The sequence below is a fragment of the Bos mutus genome, chromosome 5 (assembly GCF_027580195.1).
Source record: "Bos mutus isolate GX-2022 chromosome 5, NWIPB_WYAK_1.1, whole genome shotgun sequence".
Lineage (NCBI taxonomy): Eukaryota > Metazoa > Chordata > Mammalia > Artiodactyla > Bovidae > Bos > Bos mutus.
In genome coordinates, this window is record NC_091621.1 from 7514369 (window position 1) to 7530528 (window position 16160).

At 39.8% G+C, this 16160-nt stretch overlaps 1 non-coding gene across 1 annotated transcript; it reads left to right on the forward strand.

Moving 5' to 3' along the window:
* The first annotated feature begins 15570 nt into the window (after window positions 1–15570).
* Window positions 15571–15734, forward strand: LOC138988065 (U1 spliceosomal RNA). The gene has a single exon (XR_011464406.1). It is a non-coding gene; the product is annotated as a U1 spliceosomal RNA (small nuclear RNA).
* The last annotated feature ends 426 nt before the right edge of the window (window positions 15735–16160 follow it).

A 16160-nucleotide genomic window follows, 5' to 3' on the forward strand; every position in this document is an offset into this window, starting at 1 on the left:
CACTCTAAATGGTTGTGCTCTGCCTCCTTTCCTCCTGTCTCAGATCCACTCTAAGAGGCTTTGGGTCTGGGCCATTTATCTTTGACATGTAGAATCCTGTAGTTAGAGAAGGCAAAAAATTCTCCTGGATGGCTCGAAGAGGGCTTCTGAGAAAAAACTGTTCAGTACACACCAGGCACAGTGTTAGTTTCTTAAGGTCCATTAACACATTCAGTCATTGATACAGTCCTATGGAGGAGCTACCTGTCTACAGCTGGGGCTCAGGAAAGTTAAATAACATACCCAGAGCCACACAGTAAATTGCAGGGCTGAGGTTCCTCCCACCCCCAGAGTCTGGCTGCCTCCAGCACCTACTCCTCACCACCCCGTGCTCCACTGTGTTCTTGCAGAGATTCTCCTGCCTTTGAGGCCCCAGTAATGGCTTGCTTCCTAACAGGTCCCCACAGTGGAGGATAGATTTGCTAGGCTTTGGTTGGGCTGTTTTGTGCAGTGACCAGGGCACACATTTTGTTAGACATTCGGCCTGAATAAGGGGCTCAGGCCTTTAGTCTGTGGCTGTGGAACAGAGAAAAGCTAACTGACCCAGAAGGGGATTGAACTTGTGACCTAGATTTCAGAGCATCAGATTCTAACCACTGGGCTGCAAGACAGTCCCTCTGGAGGGCTGTTTTCTGAGAGTCCTGAGCTGCATCTTAAATCTGAGGCTTTTTCTCCCACCAGCACCCCCTCCTCATTGCTGGAGATTAAGAAACTGAGGTTCACGCAAGAGCAGAGTGAGAAGAAAATAAATCGTGATTTAAATTCATGCCTCTGGACGCGTAGCTTAGCCCACTGAACCCCTCTCTCTTCATCTCTGCCACCTCCATTCTGTGATTTATTTCAGGCGATGGCCCTCTGTGTATGTATAAAAATCCCCCTGAATGCGTTCCCCTGAGGGCAGTCAATGCGTCTCTCTGAAGTTTAGCGCCAATGCTGATGTGTTGCAAAGGGATGAAAAACGTACATTTTCAAGTCTCCCCAAAGCTTCGAGCCAAAAGAAGAAAAAAAAAAAAAAAGAAAAAAAAAAAAAGTTGTCCATTCCCCTTTTTCAGCCCTCGCACTTCAAATGCTAATGAAAAGTGTGTTGTCTTGAGCCGTGAATAGGTCTAAAATGCTCTGGTTTGGAAGTATTTGCATACCGTCTTGAATAGAGAGGCAGCCCGCAGACAGGATTAAGCCCTACACATCAACTCCTCCGAAAGGGAGCTGACAGCGCTGCAGAAAATTGAGTGTCGGCAGAAACTGACTGTAAGGTGAAGAGGGAGAAGTATCTTCTCCAGATATTCATCCTTTCCTCCTTTCTCCCTCACAAAAAATTTTTAAGTGAAAAAATACATAGACTGTACAAAGTCCTAGCAAAGGAATTTGCAAAAAAAAAAAGGGGGAGGGGGGAATCTTACCCTATCACTTGAAAACCACTTGCATATTTTTAATTGTGCAATTCATCACATGTACACAGTTTTTAAATGGCTGGAGTTGTTTTGCATTTTTTTGGTGTTCATTTTACATTCTGTAATCACTATTCTTTTAGGCGTCTATGTAGCTTTGTAAAATAGTATTTTTATTAGTTACTTAATCTTCCTTTGTTGTTTAGTAAGTTTCTGTTAGTTACAAAAAGTATCTTCTGTGCTTATAGATTTTTGAGTCTGTTGAGTTACAGCTTTAGAATAAATTCCTTTGTGGTTTTTTTTAGGCCTAAATGGTTATGGATATTTTTTTGTATTTTTCTGCATTTTTTGTTTCTCTTTATAGTTTTATGTGTGGCTTATGATTTGTGAATTACCAACTCAGAATGATATCAAATGTGTGTGAATTTTCTAGTTTCCATTCAAATATATAATTTGTATCAATGTTAATTTTTAATGAATGCTTGTTTCTAAAATCTTTTTTTTTTTAACTTTACAATATTGTATTAGTTTTGCCAAATATTGAAATGAATCCGCCACAGGTATACCTGTGTTCCCCATCCTGAACCCTCCTCCCTCCTCCCTCCCCATACCCTCCCTCTGGATCTTCCCAGTGCACCAGCCCCAAGCATCCAGTATCCTTCATCGAACCTGGACTGGCCATTGTTCAGTCTGACTCTTTGCAACCCCATGGACTGCAGTATGCCAAGCCTCCTTGTCCTTCACTATCTCTCAGGGTTTAACAAATTCATGTCCCTTGAGTCAGTGATACTATCCAACCATCTCATCCTCTGCCACTCTCATCTCCTTTTGCCTTCAATTCTTCTTAGCATCAGGGGCTTTTCCAATGAGTCTAACTTTAATATAATTCAACATTTCTAAACATATTTTTACTATTTATTTCATCACTAGCAAAGATTTAAAAATGTTTTAAATTATGTGTTTCCTATTTGTGTTTTCTCATGGATGAACTAACTACCTGTTCTTCACCCATTTCAATGGGTTTGATATGGACCTCCTTTATAAACTTAAATGAATCTTTGCCATTTTTAACATGAGCATTCAGATGCACTTGAGTCATTCTAATCTGTTTCTATTTTATTGTAGTTTTGTTCTTTATTACTGTAAAAGTACTTTCAAATCTTTATATTTCCCAACTAATCAGTTTTTTGGTTTGTGATCCCAATAAATATTTTGTATGGAACAATGAGCTTCAGTCCAAATGTAGGCAGTGGATCAACTTATCCTGAAGCTGAAGGTGGAGGAAGTAGAGGAAACGTGAGACAGCTATGAAGAGCTGATTAAATGGAGCACATCTCCAAATTCAATATCTGGGATTCTATGACATACCTGCCCTTCCTTGTCCTCTTGTAGAACTCAGTAGTCACCAGCCCACTTGTTGGTTACAGGGCAGTATGATTTTCACTCCCAAGAAATCCCGCTTTCTAGACAAGGATGGCAAGGGTTCACTTCACCACCCATCTTTTTGCTAGCGTAACTTAGTTTGTACAAAAGAAGTTAACCATATAGTATTTATTTAGTTTTTTTATAAATTTATTTATTTTAATTGGAGGCTAATTACAATATTGTAGTGGTTTTGCCATACATTGAGATGAATCCACCTAAAGAATTCTTTCTTGCTAGGAGTGAACTGCAGATTAAAGATCCTTCTGCTCTTTAATACCTACAAAATGGCTAGCAGCCTGCATGAAAATGTATTCAATTTATAACAACCTTTTGCCATTTGAGCTGTAAAGGCAAATGAAGAAAACTCTTCATGTAACTCTTAAAAGCAGATTAGTTAGGCATCTCACTTCTGGGTCAGGAAGATCCCCTGGAGAAGGGCACAGCAAGCCACTCCAGTATTCTTGCCTGGAGAATTTCATGGACAGATTAGCCTGGTGGGCTGCAGTCCATGGCATCTCAGAGTCAGAGATGACTCTGTGACTAGCACAACACCCTTCTCCTTTTGTGAATTTTAGAGTTGAATTTTCTATCAAGAAAGATTAAATGATACAAGAAATTAATTTTCTTTCTTATGAAAATGACATACACTGTTGCTTTGAAGTAACATTATGCACAACTGGGATACCTATGAGGAGTTTTGAAATCTCTGTCTCAAGAGACCTCTTAAAGCAAGACAGCTACATACAGGTTTGTTAATGGATAAGTACAACTTTCCCTTAAAAAGATTTAAAAGCTTTCTAAAACTATTATGTTTTGGTTTTCTGTATATCATAAACTTTTTGCCCTCAAATAGCTTTTATTTATTTTGGAAATTTTCTAAAGAGACTTTTTTGTTTCTTTGTTGGCTTTGGCCAGAAATGGGTATAAAGGAGATAAAAATGCTGTTTTGGTTTTTTTTTTTTTTTAAGCTCTATCTACCTACTTACCTATCTCTCATTTACAGTCTATCAGGTATGTGCACATCAGGACACATTCATTGAGCACCTACTGTGTACAGTGTTTTCCCCAACGTACTTCGAGGTCACAAATAGATCTCTGTTGCTCTCAAGGAAATAAAAAGATAAATCGCACTAAATGGTAGTATTTGCTATATACTAAATTAGTGGTAAAGGGCTTCTCTGGTGGCTCAGATGATAAAAGAATCCGCTTGCAATACAGGAGGCCCGGGTTTGATCCCTGGATTGGGAAGATCCCCTGGAGGAGAGCATGGCGACCCACTCCATTATTCTTGCCTGGAGAATTCCACAGACAAAGGCGTCCATGGGTTCACAAAGAGTCGGACATGACTGAGTGACTAAGCACCCAAATTAGTGGCAAAAGTAAGAGATCCAGATCTGTGTTGCTCGATACGTAGTACATGGGCTGAGGCCAATCCCCGCAAAATATTTGTTCTGGTCTGAGGTGATACAAATACAGGAACCGAGGATAAGCACTGAGAAATTTTTATAGAAATTTGACAGAGGGATTTTATGCTTATTGAATCTCATGTTTCTGACTTTGTACTATGTATGGCTTTGTTATTTTAGATTCCTTTATTCTAGTATTTTTTAATTATGTTTTTCAAAAACATAAGTAAATGCATGGTAATTTAAAAAAGAAGCCTGATCTTTTACCCTGAGCAACACGGAGATAGCACATATCTACCTATCTATATGTATAATTGTATTATATATATAATTCAATTATGATATGTGTTAGTTGCTCAGTCGTGTCCGACTCTTTGCAACCCCATGGACTGGAGCCCACCAGATTCCTCTGTCCATGGGATTCTCCAGGCAAGAACACTGGAGAGGGTTGCCATGCCCTTCTCCAATAATTATGATATATACCTATCTATATTATATATGCCTATCTGTATTATATGTTATATATATAATATATATATTATAATACCTATATATTCTAAATATACCTGTCTATATGGGCTTACCAGGTGGAGCTAGTGGTAAAAAACCTGCCTGCCAATGCAGGAGACATAAGGGATGCAGGTCAATCCCTGGTTCAGGAAGATCCACTGGAGAAGGAAATGGCAACCCACTCCAGTCTTCTTGCCTCAGAAATTCCATAGACAGAGGAGCCTGGTAGGCTATAGTCCATAGGCACAGAGTCAGGCAAGACTAAAGCAACTTAGCACACATGAATCAATCAATAATCTGAATAATTATATATATATATGGCTAAGCATCCTCTCAGCAAGAAAGTAAAGAAATACCCTATGGAAGCGAGTGCACATGGATCTCCCCTCATCCTCAGTTATGGTCAGAAAAAGACAGTTCTCAGTTCATTTGACACCCTCCTCTTCTGTTTCAGAAGAAATCTCCCACCTTTACACGTATAGAGACTGTCATCTCTGAAGTTATTCATTACCATAATTCAGTCTTAAGGGTTTAGATCCAAAGAATGAAAGTCACATTTCCTGCCAAAACACTAGAATCTTGCAACTATCTTAAGGAAAATAAAACTAGAAGAATGCTAACATAAAAATTTAAAAGATATACTGTCCAAGTTTGTTATATAATTTTTCAAACATATTTGGAGAAATCACGCAAAGGGCATATTCCCATTTTCCATATTTGCTTGACAAACTTCCTATAAAGCTAAAGGAAAATGATTAAAAGTTCATACCTTGATAAAATATAAATACATATTATATATTTTACAAATATGTTATTATATATTATAAATATATATTATACATTTAATTATATTGCATAAATCACATTTTATCACATACAGTATATGTGATACATTTATATAATTTATATGTGATAAAATGTAATTATGTGATTTTATAGATTATTAATATTGATACAAGAATGGATTTATGAAATTTTGGAATTGAAAGAGATCTTCTAATTTCCGCCAGGCATTTTGCAGATGCAAAAACTGCAAATGTATATATAAAGTTATATATAGAGAAAAAAACTGTGCTTAAATAAGTTTGGCTAGCTTTGAGTTAAATAAAGTTACTGCTGCTGGACTTCTTAGAACATCTATTAATATTTTCTGAATAAGAGGTCTCTGAATTTTTGTTTTGCACTGAGTCCAAAGATTATATAGCTGGTCTTGCTGGGCAGGTTTAACTGTCAAGGAAACATTTGCACAGAAACATGAAGGATGGAAGAGAGAAACTGAGGCTATGAAAGGACATTCAGGGCAGAGGGACAAGCAAACACCCAGCCCTCGTGGCAGTGTGCCCAGGGCATTCTAGGCACCTCAAGGAAGGTAAGACATGAGCAAGAAAGGAGAAAAAGCAGCTAAGATCACAGTGATGCAGATGAGAGAAGAGGCATGAGGACTAGCATAGGACCCTGAAAGCCATTGTGAAAATTTTCAGCTTTTCTCTGAGAGGCATGGAAACCCATGAGAAAAAGGGCTTAAACAAAGGAGTGACATGATCTGACTTATTTTCTATCAGGATCACCTTTGCTTCAGGGTTGAGGATAGATTCCAGCAGGAGTGTGAGGGTGGGGAATTGGTGGGGAGAATATTAAGGCCAAAGCAGGGAGCCCAATTAGGAGGCACTGGCAATAACCAAGCAAAAGACGATGGAGGTCCAGACCAAGGTAGTAGCAGTGGAAATGATAAGTTATTCGATACTAGATGTTTTCTGAAGGGGCACAAACCATGCACACAGAAAATTGGCTGCAGTATGTTGGAGAGGGTCAAGATGACTACAAGAATTTTGGCTTACAAATAGGAAAATGGAATTGCCAATAAATGTGATAGAGAATACCGTGGATGGAATGGGTTTTAGGGAAAAACTTCCATTTTGGACATGTTAAGTTTGAAAATACAGACTGCTGCTGCTGCTGCTAAGTCACTTCAGTCGTGTCCGACTCTGTACGGCCCCACAGACGGCAGCCCACCAGGCTCCCCCGTCCCTGGGATTCTCCAGGCAAGAACACTGGAGTGGGCTGCCATTTCCTTCTCCAATGCAGGAAAGTGAAAAGTAAAAGTGAAGTCGCTTAGTCATGCCTGACTCTTAGCGACCCCATGGACTGCAGCCTACCAGGCTCCTCCGTCCATGGGATTTCCCAGGCAAGAGTACTGGAGTGGGGCGCCATCGCCTTCTCCGAAATACAGACTAAACACTAGCATATAAGCAGTTAGGGCTCAAGGGAGATGCTGAGGCTGGAAAACACAAATTGGCAAGTGATCAGTTGAAAGATGGTATTTAAAGTTGGGGGTTGGATGAGATTCCATGGGAGGTGGAACTGATAAAAGTAGGACACAGGTCTGAGCTTTGGGTCATTCTAAAGTGAAGTGACCAGGGAGATGAGAAAATACTCCCAAAGGAGGCTACAAATTTTCAAGAATACCAGAAGCTTTTCAGTCATCATCATCCTCTTTTGATACTCCTAATATTACTACATAATATCTACCTTATAAGGATTTCATAACATTATAGATATTTAGAACAATTACTGGCCCAGAGTAAGCATCAATAAATTATAGCTATTTATTGCTAATAATTAAAAATTGCTCTCTTAAAAAATCTCTCCAGTGAGGAAATAGGTTCAGTAACTTCTGTTGTTGTTCAATCACAAAGTGCCCAGCTCTTTGTGACCCTGTCAAATAGATGGAGCATGCAGCACACCAGGCTTCCCTGCCCTTCACTATCTCCCTGAGTTTGCTCAAACTCATGTCCATTGAGTCAGTGATGCCGTCCAACCATCTCATCCTCTGTGATCTCCTTCTCCTCCTTCCTTCAATCTTTCCCAGCGTCAGGGTCTTTTCCATTGAGTTAGCTCTTTGCGTCAGGTGGCCAAAGTATTGGAGCTTCAGCTTTAGCATCAGTCCTTCCAATAAATATTCAGGGTTGATTTCCTTTAGGATTGACTGGTTTGATCTCCTTGCTGTCCAAGGGACTCCCAAGAGTCTTCTCCAGCACCACAATTCAAAAACATCAATTCTTCAGCACTCAGCCTTCTTCATGGTCCAACTCTCACATCCATACACGACTACTAGAAAAACCATAGCTTTGACTAGACAGACCTTTGTTGGCAAAGTGATGTCTCTGCTTTTGAATATGCTGTCTAGATTTGGCATGGCTTTTCTTCCAAGGAGCAAGTATCTTTTAATTTCATGGCTGCAGTCACTGCCTGCAGTGATTTTGGAGCCAAGAAAATAAAATCTGTCACTGTTTCCACTTTTCCCCCATCTATTTGTCATGAAGTGATGGGACTGGATACTATGATCTTAGTATTTTGAATGTTGAGTTTAAGCCAGCTATTTCACTCTCCTTTTTCACCCTCATTAAGAGGCTCTTTAGTTCTCCTTCACTTTCTACCATAGAGTGGTTATCATCTGCATATCTGAGATTGATATTTTTCCTGGCAATCTTGATTCCATGCTTGAGTCATCAGTAACTTCTAGAAGTTCCTATAGCTAATAACTGACAGAAGCAGGGTCACATCCAAGTTATTTTTTTCCTCCAAATTGCTGTGCTTTTCTCACTACTTATCCTATATGACTTAGTTTCCAAATATTTTACATAAACCAGGAAATGAAATGTAAAATCAATAACCAGAAAGCACTTCTTGAGATTAAAGTTCAAGAAACAGGTTGGAATGGAAATAGAAACCGTTATAACGAATTGAGCACTTAACATATGATAAGCATTGTGTTATCCTGTTTAACACCCATGACAGTCCTATGAAAGAGGAAATAATATGATCCTTTTTTTTGTTTGTTTTACAAATAAAGAGTGTGAATCTTGGAGCAGTTAAATAAGTGTTTCTAGAGATGTGTGCATGCTACTTCAGGTATACAGTTTCAGTTTGGGATCTTGGTCAATCTCAGTATTGACAGTATTTACCAGTTCACCTGGGGACATGGTCTAGTGGCCAAAACTTTTTTTCAGGGGTGCCTCTTTATTTCTTTGCTTTCTGTTTTATAAGGTGTGGTTAACAAGTAAACATTGTAAGTATTTGAGGTGTACATTGTGATGTTTTGATATAAGGAAGGTACACCTACTCAGAGGAAGGTGAAATTCTATCAAGAATTTTTTCTGGACACTTTCTTCTTCCTTCTTACCTTCTTCTCTTCTTCCTTCCTTTGCTTCTTCCTTCATTTCTCCATTCCTTTCTTTTTCCACCCCCCTCACCTCCTCCTCCATTCCTTCTTTCCTTTCTTCCTTCCTTTCTCTCTTGCAGAAAGATGACCTGAATTCAGATCCAAACCAACTTTGAACAGGGTTATCAAGAACTGCAAGATGACTCACTCCAGGGTTTACACAAGCAAACAGAAATATTACTAACTCCACCAGATGTAGTAGATGATGAATTTTCTGGTGTTCCTTTGTTTAGTCAACTTTCAGTGTGAATTATGCAAAAAGCCTTCACCTCCATGTCCTTGTAGACCTCTGTTAAAATCCCCCTTTTTTTTGCATACACACTCAAACACTTAGTGGTGTCCAACTCTTCGCCACCGCATGGATTATAGCCTGCCAGGCTCTTCTACCCATGGGATTCTCCAGGCAAGAATACTGGAGTGGGTTGCCATTTCCTTCTCCTGGGTATCTTCCTGACCCAGGGATCGAACCTTATTCTCCTCCATTGCAGGCGGATTCTTTACCACTAAGCCACCAGGGAGGCTCTCCTATGTTATTTTGAAACATCTGTTTGCCTAATCTGTGTTACACTACATGCACCTTAAGGGTGGGGACTAGGCCTTTCAACAACTGATTGAAAGAACTTGGTTTTGTTGCTCACCAACAGTATGACCATAGACAAATTGTCTAACCTCCCTGGACCTGTTCCCACATCTTTGAAACAGAGGTAATAAAATCTCTTCCTTGGATGATTAGAAGAATTAAATATGCAGCACTTAGTCCGTGTTGTATATGATACTGTTCCCTCTTCCTGGAACCTATTCCCCAGATGTCTGCAAGGTTAATTGCCTACTTCCCTCAAGAATCTGCTTGGATGCTACCTTTTCAATGAATATCCTATTTCCCCAACTGTCCTATTTAAATGACCATATTCTCTTTCCCTATCTTGCCCTCCCAATTCCCCTATTATGATTTTGCTTTTTTATAGCATGCATTACATTCTCACATACTGTACAGTTTACATATTTGTTATGTGCTACTTACTAAACTAGAAATTTGATATTTGGAACTTAAGGAAATTCCAGTTTAAAACATCTGTGTCTGATTACCTGTTTCACGACTTACTAGAAATGTGACATTAGCATGTAATGCCTAAAGTTGGCATCATTTAAAATTAGTCCCTGAACACTAAACCTTCTTAATATTTGTTCCTAAAAAGCTAGAGGAATACTTCCCATGGGGCTTGTGCAAGGTTATTTGCAAATATTTGTCTCAAATGTTCTAGCTAACCTGCCACTTTTGGTCACAGCTGAGTAACTTCTATATGACAGACCTTCTTGAACATAACAAAAAAAAGTCTAGAAATAAGAAGTAATTACCTGAAGGGATTACCAAAATGGGCAGAATCTGTGGGTGGATTGACACTAGGAAAAAGAAAGTGGCACTGAGTGAGTTTCCTGTTTTTATAGCAACCCTCAATATTACCGGCTTGAAGAATTAGAAGACAGATTTCAAAGCAATTATAGGAAAAGAGGAGAGTCCCTGGCCAAAGGTAATAGAGAGACAGAGTCATAGTCTGTGTATAAACTTTTGATCAAGTCTCTGGCTGATCTCTAAACTATACATGCATAATGTAGATACAAACTCCTAACAATTCATTCAAAGCTCAAAGGACTGAATTAAAATTTCATCTGTTTCCTACTGCAGGGAGAAATAATTTTATAGCTGAGTTCAGCGAAGTTAACTGAAAAAAACAAACAAAAATCAATACTCCTCAGAGGAATATAACACTATCAAGAGTCTAGACAATGTATCATTCACAGTCTCCAGGATACAACTCAAAATTATTTGACATTTAAAGGAACAGGAAAATATGACTCATAGTTAAGAGACAATGGAAACTGACTCTGATAACAGAGATTTTAGAATTATTGGACAACCATTTAAAATAAGCTATTATCCTCATACTCTAAAGGACAGAAAAACCAGCCAAAAATAGAAAGCATAAAATTCAAAAGGAAATTTTATAACTGAAAGATGTAGTATAAGCAATAAAGTCACTGGATAGATGTAGCATCAGATTCCAGTACCTTGTTCAGTAAGATGACACAGGGACAAGGGTTCATTTCAGAGCCCCTGGTTGGGTCCTCAGGCAGTGGGCTTATTGCCAGCTGCACACCCAGGTGTGGCTCCTACCAGGTCCCTGGGAAGCCTCCTGCCTAGCCACTGAACACGTCCCTAGGTGGGCAGGGCTGGCCCTGGACTGTGGTTGAAGAGAGTTAGAACCAACCCACAGACCTGTTTCAGATTACACAACCAAGATTGAGGTCTGCAGACCTGATTCTGAGTCTCCTACTAGTTCCCTAGGTGGGCTGGACTGCTCCCTGACTGTGGCTGGAGAGATTGGAGCTAAGTACAGGGCCTTTTCAGGATCAGTGGGGTGGGGGTGGGGGGGCAGGGCACGCTATAGACAGGTGTGTGTTTTATCAGGCCCCTGTGTGACCAGGACAGTTTACAGACTGTGGCTGGGATGGTCCAAAGTTCCATTGTGGGGGACCTTTCAGAATCTACAGTCTGACTGAAATTGGTGGGCTTGCCTCCAGAGGCTCTGGGACCACAGCTAAGAGGGGTTCATGGCCCACTTCAAGACTACAACTGGGACCAAGTTCTGTGTGCTTATTACACAATGCACAGATGAGTGTGAGTCCTCCAGGGTTCCTGGGTAAGTGGTGACAGGACCAAGATAAATGGACTGTGGCCGAGTCTTCAGGAATACGGAGCTGTTTACAGATCTGTCACCAGGATCGTGGTTGGTGAATCAGCCGCCTGGCACCTAGCTTCAGAATGGTTCTCCTCGGTCTTAGACTTTACCAGGGCTTCACTGTCTCATACCTGGACTACAAAGCTCCCACAAAGATACTTTCGTTTATACATGCATGCTCAGTTACACAGTCGTGTCTGACTCTTTGTGACCCCACAGACTACAGCCTGCCAGGCTCCTCTGTTTCTAGAGTCTTCCAGGCAAGAATCTTGGAGTGGGTTTGCATTTCCTTCTCCAAGGGATCTTTTGGACCCTGGGATCAAACCCATGTTTCTTACATCTCCTGCATTGGTAGGTGGGTTCTACCATGAGCACCACGTGGGAAGCCCCCTTTGTCCATGGATGGATGCCAAATTATTGTTGTTAAGAGGTGGTATAAGAGAGGACATCTTATTTGGCCATCTTGCTTTCATCACTCTCCATAATGTTGGTTTTCTGATCCAATTTTTTTCTATGGCATGTTAGGTTTCTCCACAGAAACAGAATCAATTTTATGTGTGTATGTGTGTGTGTGTGTGTGTTAGTTTCTCAGTTGTGTCCGACTCTCTGCAATCCCATGGAATGCGTATATATATATATAATTACGGAGAACGGCACGTCTAAGTCGTCAGTGTTAGCCAGCAGGCTCCAGACCCAGGAGAACTAATGGTACAGATAAACTCCATAGACCATCTGAAGGAAAATTCCTTCTTGTCCCAGGAAGTTGATCTTTTTGTTCTATTCAGGCCTTCAACTGATTGAATGAGGTACACCCACATGATGGAGGGAAATCTGCTTACTTAAACTTCACCAACATAAATGCTATTCTTATCCAAGAACACCTCCAAGTTGACACATAAGATTAACCATCATTTTATGGCTGCCTATATCATCATTGTCTTCAAGAGCCTTGATGTCACCTGGTAACAATATTTGCATTATTCCCAAGTCTGGTGGCAATGTAAGGGAAGACCCTCTGAAGCCAGGCAGTACTGAGTTTAAATCCTGACTCTGTGAGACTTTAGGCAAGTTTATTAAGCTCTCTGAAACTCATTTCCTTTTCAGTATGATTAAAATAAAAATGTCCTGGAGACATGTAGTTGCTAAAAAGATGAAAATAGTACACACCTAACAGAATGTCTGGTACATAGAATACATTTAAATAAATATTAAATCCCCTCCTTCCTTATTCCCAATTTCCTATAGTTTTCATACTCCAAGGCTATTATCTTTAGATACTTGTTCTTTGTCTTATTCAGGGATTCATTAGCTGTAAATTAGTAAAAGCCTGTCGAAATTAACTAAAAAGAAAAGTGGGGGAAGTGAGGATTATTATAATACTATAAGAAGCACCCTTACATATTTCTTTAAAAAGGAAATTAGATTCAGCTGAGCTTCACTGGGAAGGCTTTGGGGACTGGGCCACATCCATGGTATCTGCCTCATTCATTTCTCTTTGGAGGTTTCTTCCTCTTATTTCTATCTCACTCATCACTTCTCTTCCTTATTCAATTTGGTTTGCATCTAGTTTTGGTCAGAACTGACCGTGTTGCAACTTGGTGTGTGGGTCATTCTCTCAAGAGCGAGAATTTGATTGGCTTCCTGACACCAATAGACTTCCTGACACCAATGCAGGTGTCCATGCTGATCCAATCAGAGGGCAAGATATGGTGCATCCATGGTCACTTAGTTTTGCCTGCCAGGAAAGAGAGTGATAGAAAAGAGACTTCCATAGGGAAAAGCACTCCCAAAATATGTCGACCATTTCTACTTCATTTTCCATGTATCAAATACTGTATGTATGTATATATGTGTATGTATATATGTATATATATATGTATATATATATATTAATTTCAGAGAGATACATACTCTTTTGGGCTTCCCTGGTAACTCAGCTGGTAAAGAATCCCCGGTTTGATTCCTGAGTTGGGAAGATCCGCTGGAAAAGGGATAGCCTACCCACTCCAGTATTCTTGGGCTTCCCTGGTAACTCAGCTAGTAAAGAATCCATCTGCAATACGGGAGAGACCTGGGTTCCATCCCTGGGTTGGGAAGATCCCCTGGAGAAGGGAACTGCTACACACTCTAGTATTCTGGCCTGGAGAATTCCATGGACTGTATAGTCCATGGAGTCGCAAAGAGTCGGACACGACTGAGCGACTTTTCACTTCACATACTCTTTACTCTCCCAAAGAAGGTTTCTTCTCACCATGCTTCCTCCAGAGAAGAAAATTCTGTTTTCCCAAGAGAACTGTATTTTATTTTCCCAAGCTGAGATAATTCCAGTTTATTGAACCTCTTTTTAATAAGACATATTAAAAAACTGTTTGCATTGTTATTGTCCCAAGGGAGCCCTGTGGGCTTACTTTCTTACTTTTTGCCATGCCACTTAATTTAATTATGTCATCTTGTCATTGCTACACATAATCTCAGGGGACCCTGGGAAATAGGGCCATGCTGGATGCTATGCATTCCAAGCATCTCCAATTCTTCTCATCAAATCATAATTTTCTTCAACCTGATGCTGTTTATACAAAACAACCATTCCAAAATGGTAATGGCCACAGGGACAAATCCAAATGGAGATTTAAGGTATTATCTGATCAATTTGATCACTTTTGACAGCTGGTTCAGATAATTAGAGCAGAAAGGAAAAGATCTCTTTTTCTCCAAGGTTTGTCTTTTGGTCTAAATTGTTTATGTCACAGTTTTATATCTTCTCTTCACTTGATGGGTACACCTATGTTTTCTCCAGCCAAAGAGTTTATTATCTAGGCAGCTTAGTAAATTTTCAGCTTTAGCCATTTTTTCTGGGAAGAAAATTTTAATGGGTAAAATTATTCATTTTAGAGTGTACAAGGCCAAAATTGACTCTGGCATTTCACTTGATGAGACCAAGGATTGCATACAAAAGATCTACATACTATGCAAATGTATTTTCTATGTATATGTATAAAGTTTGGCAACTCCCTCCCCTAAGCCCTTAAGTAATGTGCTTTGATTTGAGATAGGTTAATTCAATAAAAGCTTCACTTTCTTTTCTGAAGGCATCTGAGGGGCCAATGCTGGTGTGTTATTGACACTGCCATAAAACAGGGTAATCTCACTCATTTATCAGTTTTTGCTCTGGAGGACCTAAAGCTGAGCTTATTTAGAAACTGAATTATCCCTGGCCCTCAGAGCCAGATGGCAAGTTCCTGTGAAGGTGGAGGAATATTGCTTCCAGGCGTTATTGGAAAGTAATCTCCACACCTGCCATAGCCTATGGAGCAGACTGATAAACACAGAACATGCTACATCCCTCCCACCAACCCACAGCCCCAAACAGTCCAAAGTCAGAACCAGATTCAGCATGAAATGTACAAGTGATGGCCTCCACCCTCCATGCATATCAGTCCCGTTTGACATACACATACTCAAATACTAATGCTATATTTTCAAAAAGAAAAGTTGGGTTGGCTATCACTTTCCATCCAGGTGCTTAAATAAGTCTTTTCTTCTCCTCATCATTATGAAACGGCATGGTCAAAGACAGAGAAGAATGGGTAACACTCCTGGGTACATTTACCAGAGTATTATTAAAGAAAAGGAATTACTTTGCTTCAAAGGTGGAGATTTACAATACCTGTATAATGTTTCCAAAGGGGATAATGAAAGGTTTGGCCAGAGCTCTACATCTTACACTTACACAGGGGTTTTTGACTTGTTTGTATATGTTAAACACACGCACACAATATATCCATAATATATGGATTCCATATATCCTGCCCGCCTCTTGGAATTATCAAGAGAGTGATTCAGTACTTACCTGGCAGGAAAGATACCATGATTACAAAGGTTGTTTTCCCAGGACAAAGCTTATTCATTGCACTCTGGAGGTGCTACACCCTGCGATGTCCCCAAAGGTGGAAAACTCAACTGCATAATTTGTGGTAGTTGGGGATTGAGTTCGTGCTTTCCCTGTTTAAAAAAAAAATGAGAGAGAGGGAGATAGAGAGAAGGAGGAAGGACGATTCACTCATTTTCTCATTTAATAAGTATGTTTGGTTGAAGGGATCCAAAAACAGAAAAGACATGTCTAGTTTGTAAAGAAATCCATCTTGGAGAAAGGATTAAATTAGGTCATGATATGGATAGTAGCTCACATTATTTTTAAAGTTGTCATTGTGCTAAAATGGTTTCATAATTGTGGGTCTTTTATTTTCATCCAGAACGGCTGGATATAGGTGCTTTCGAAATTATTGGAGCAGGATGATGTATAGCAAAGACATCTGCTGTGTTGCTGTGTTGGTGATAGTTCTAGCTATCAGAATCTTATCATTTTTAAAAAGACTTGTTTGTCTATTTATTTGGCTGTGGCGGGTCTTTGTTGCTGTATGTGAGCTTCTCT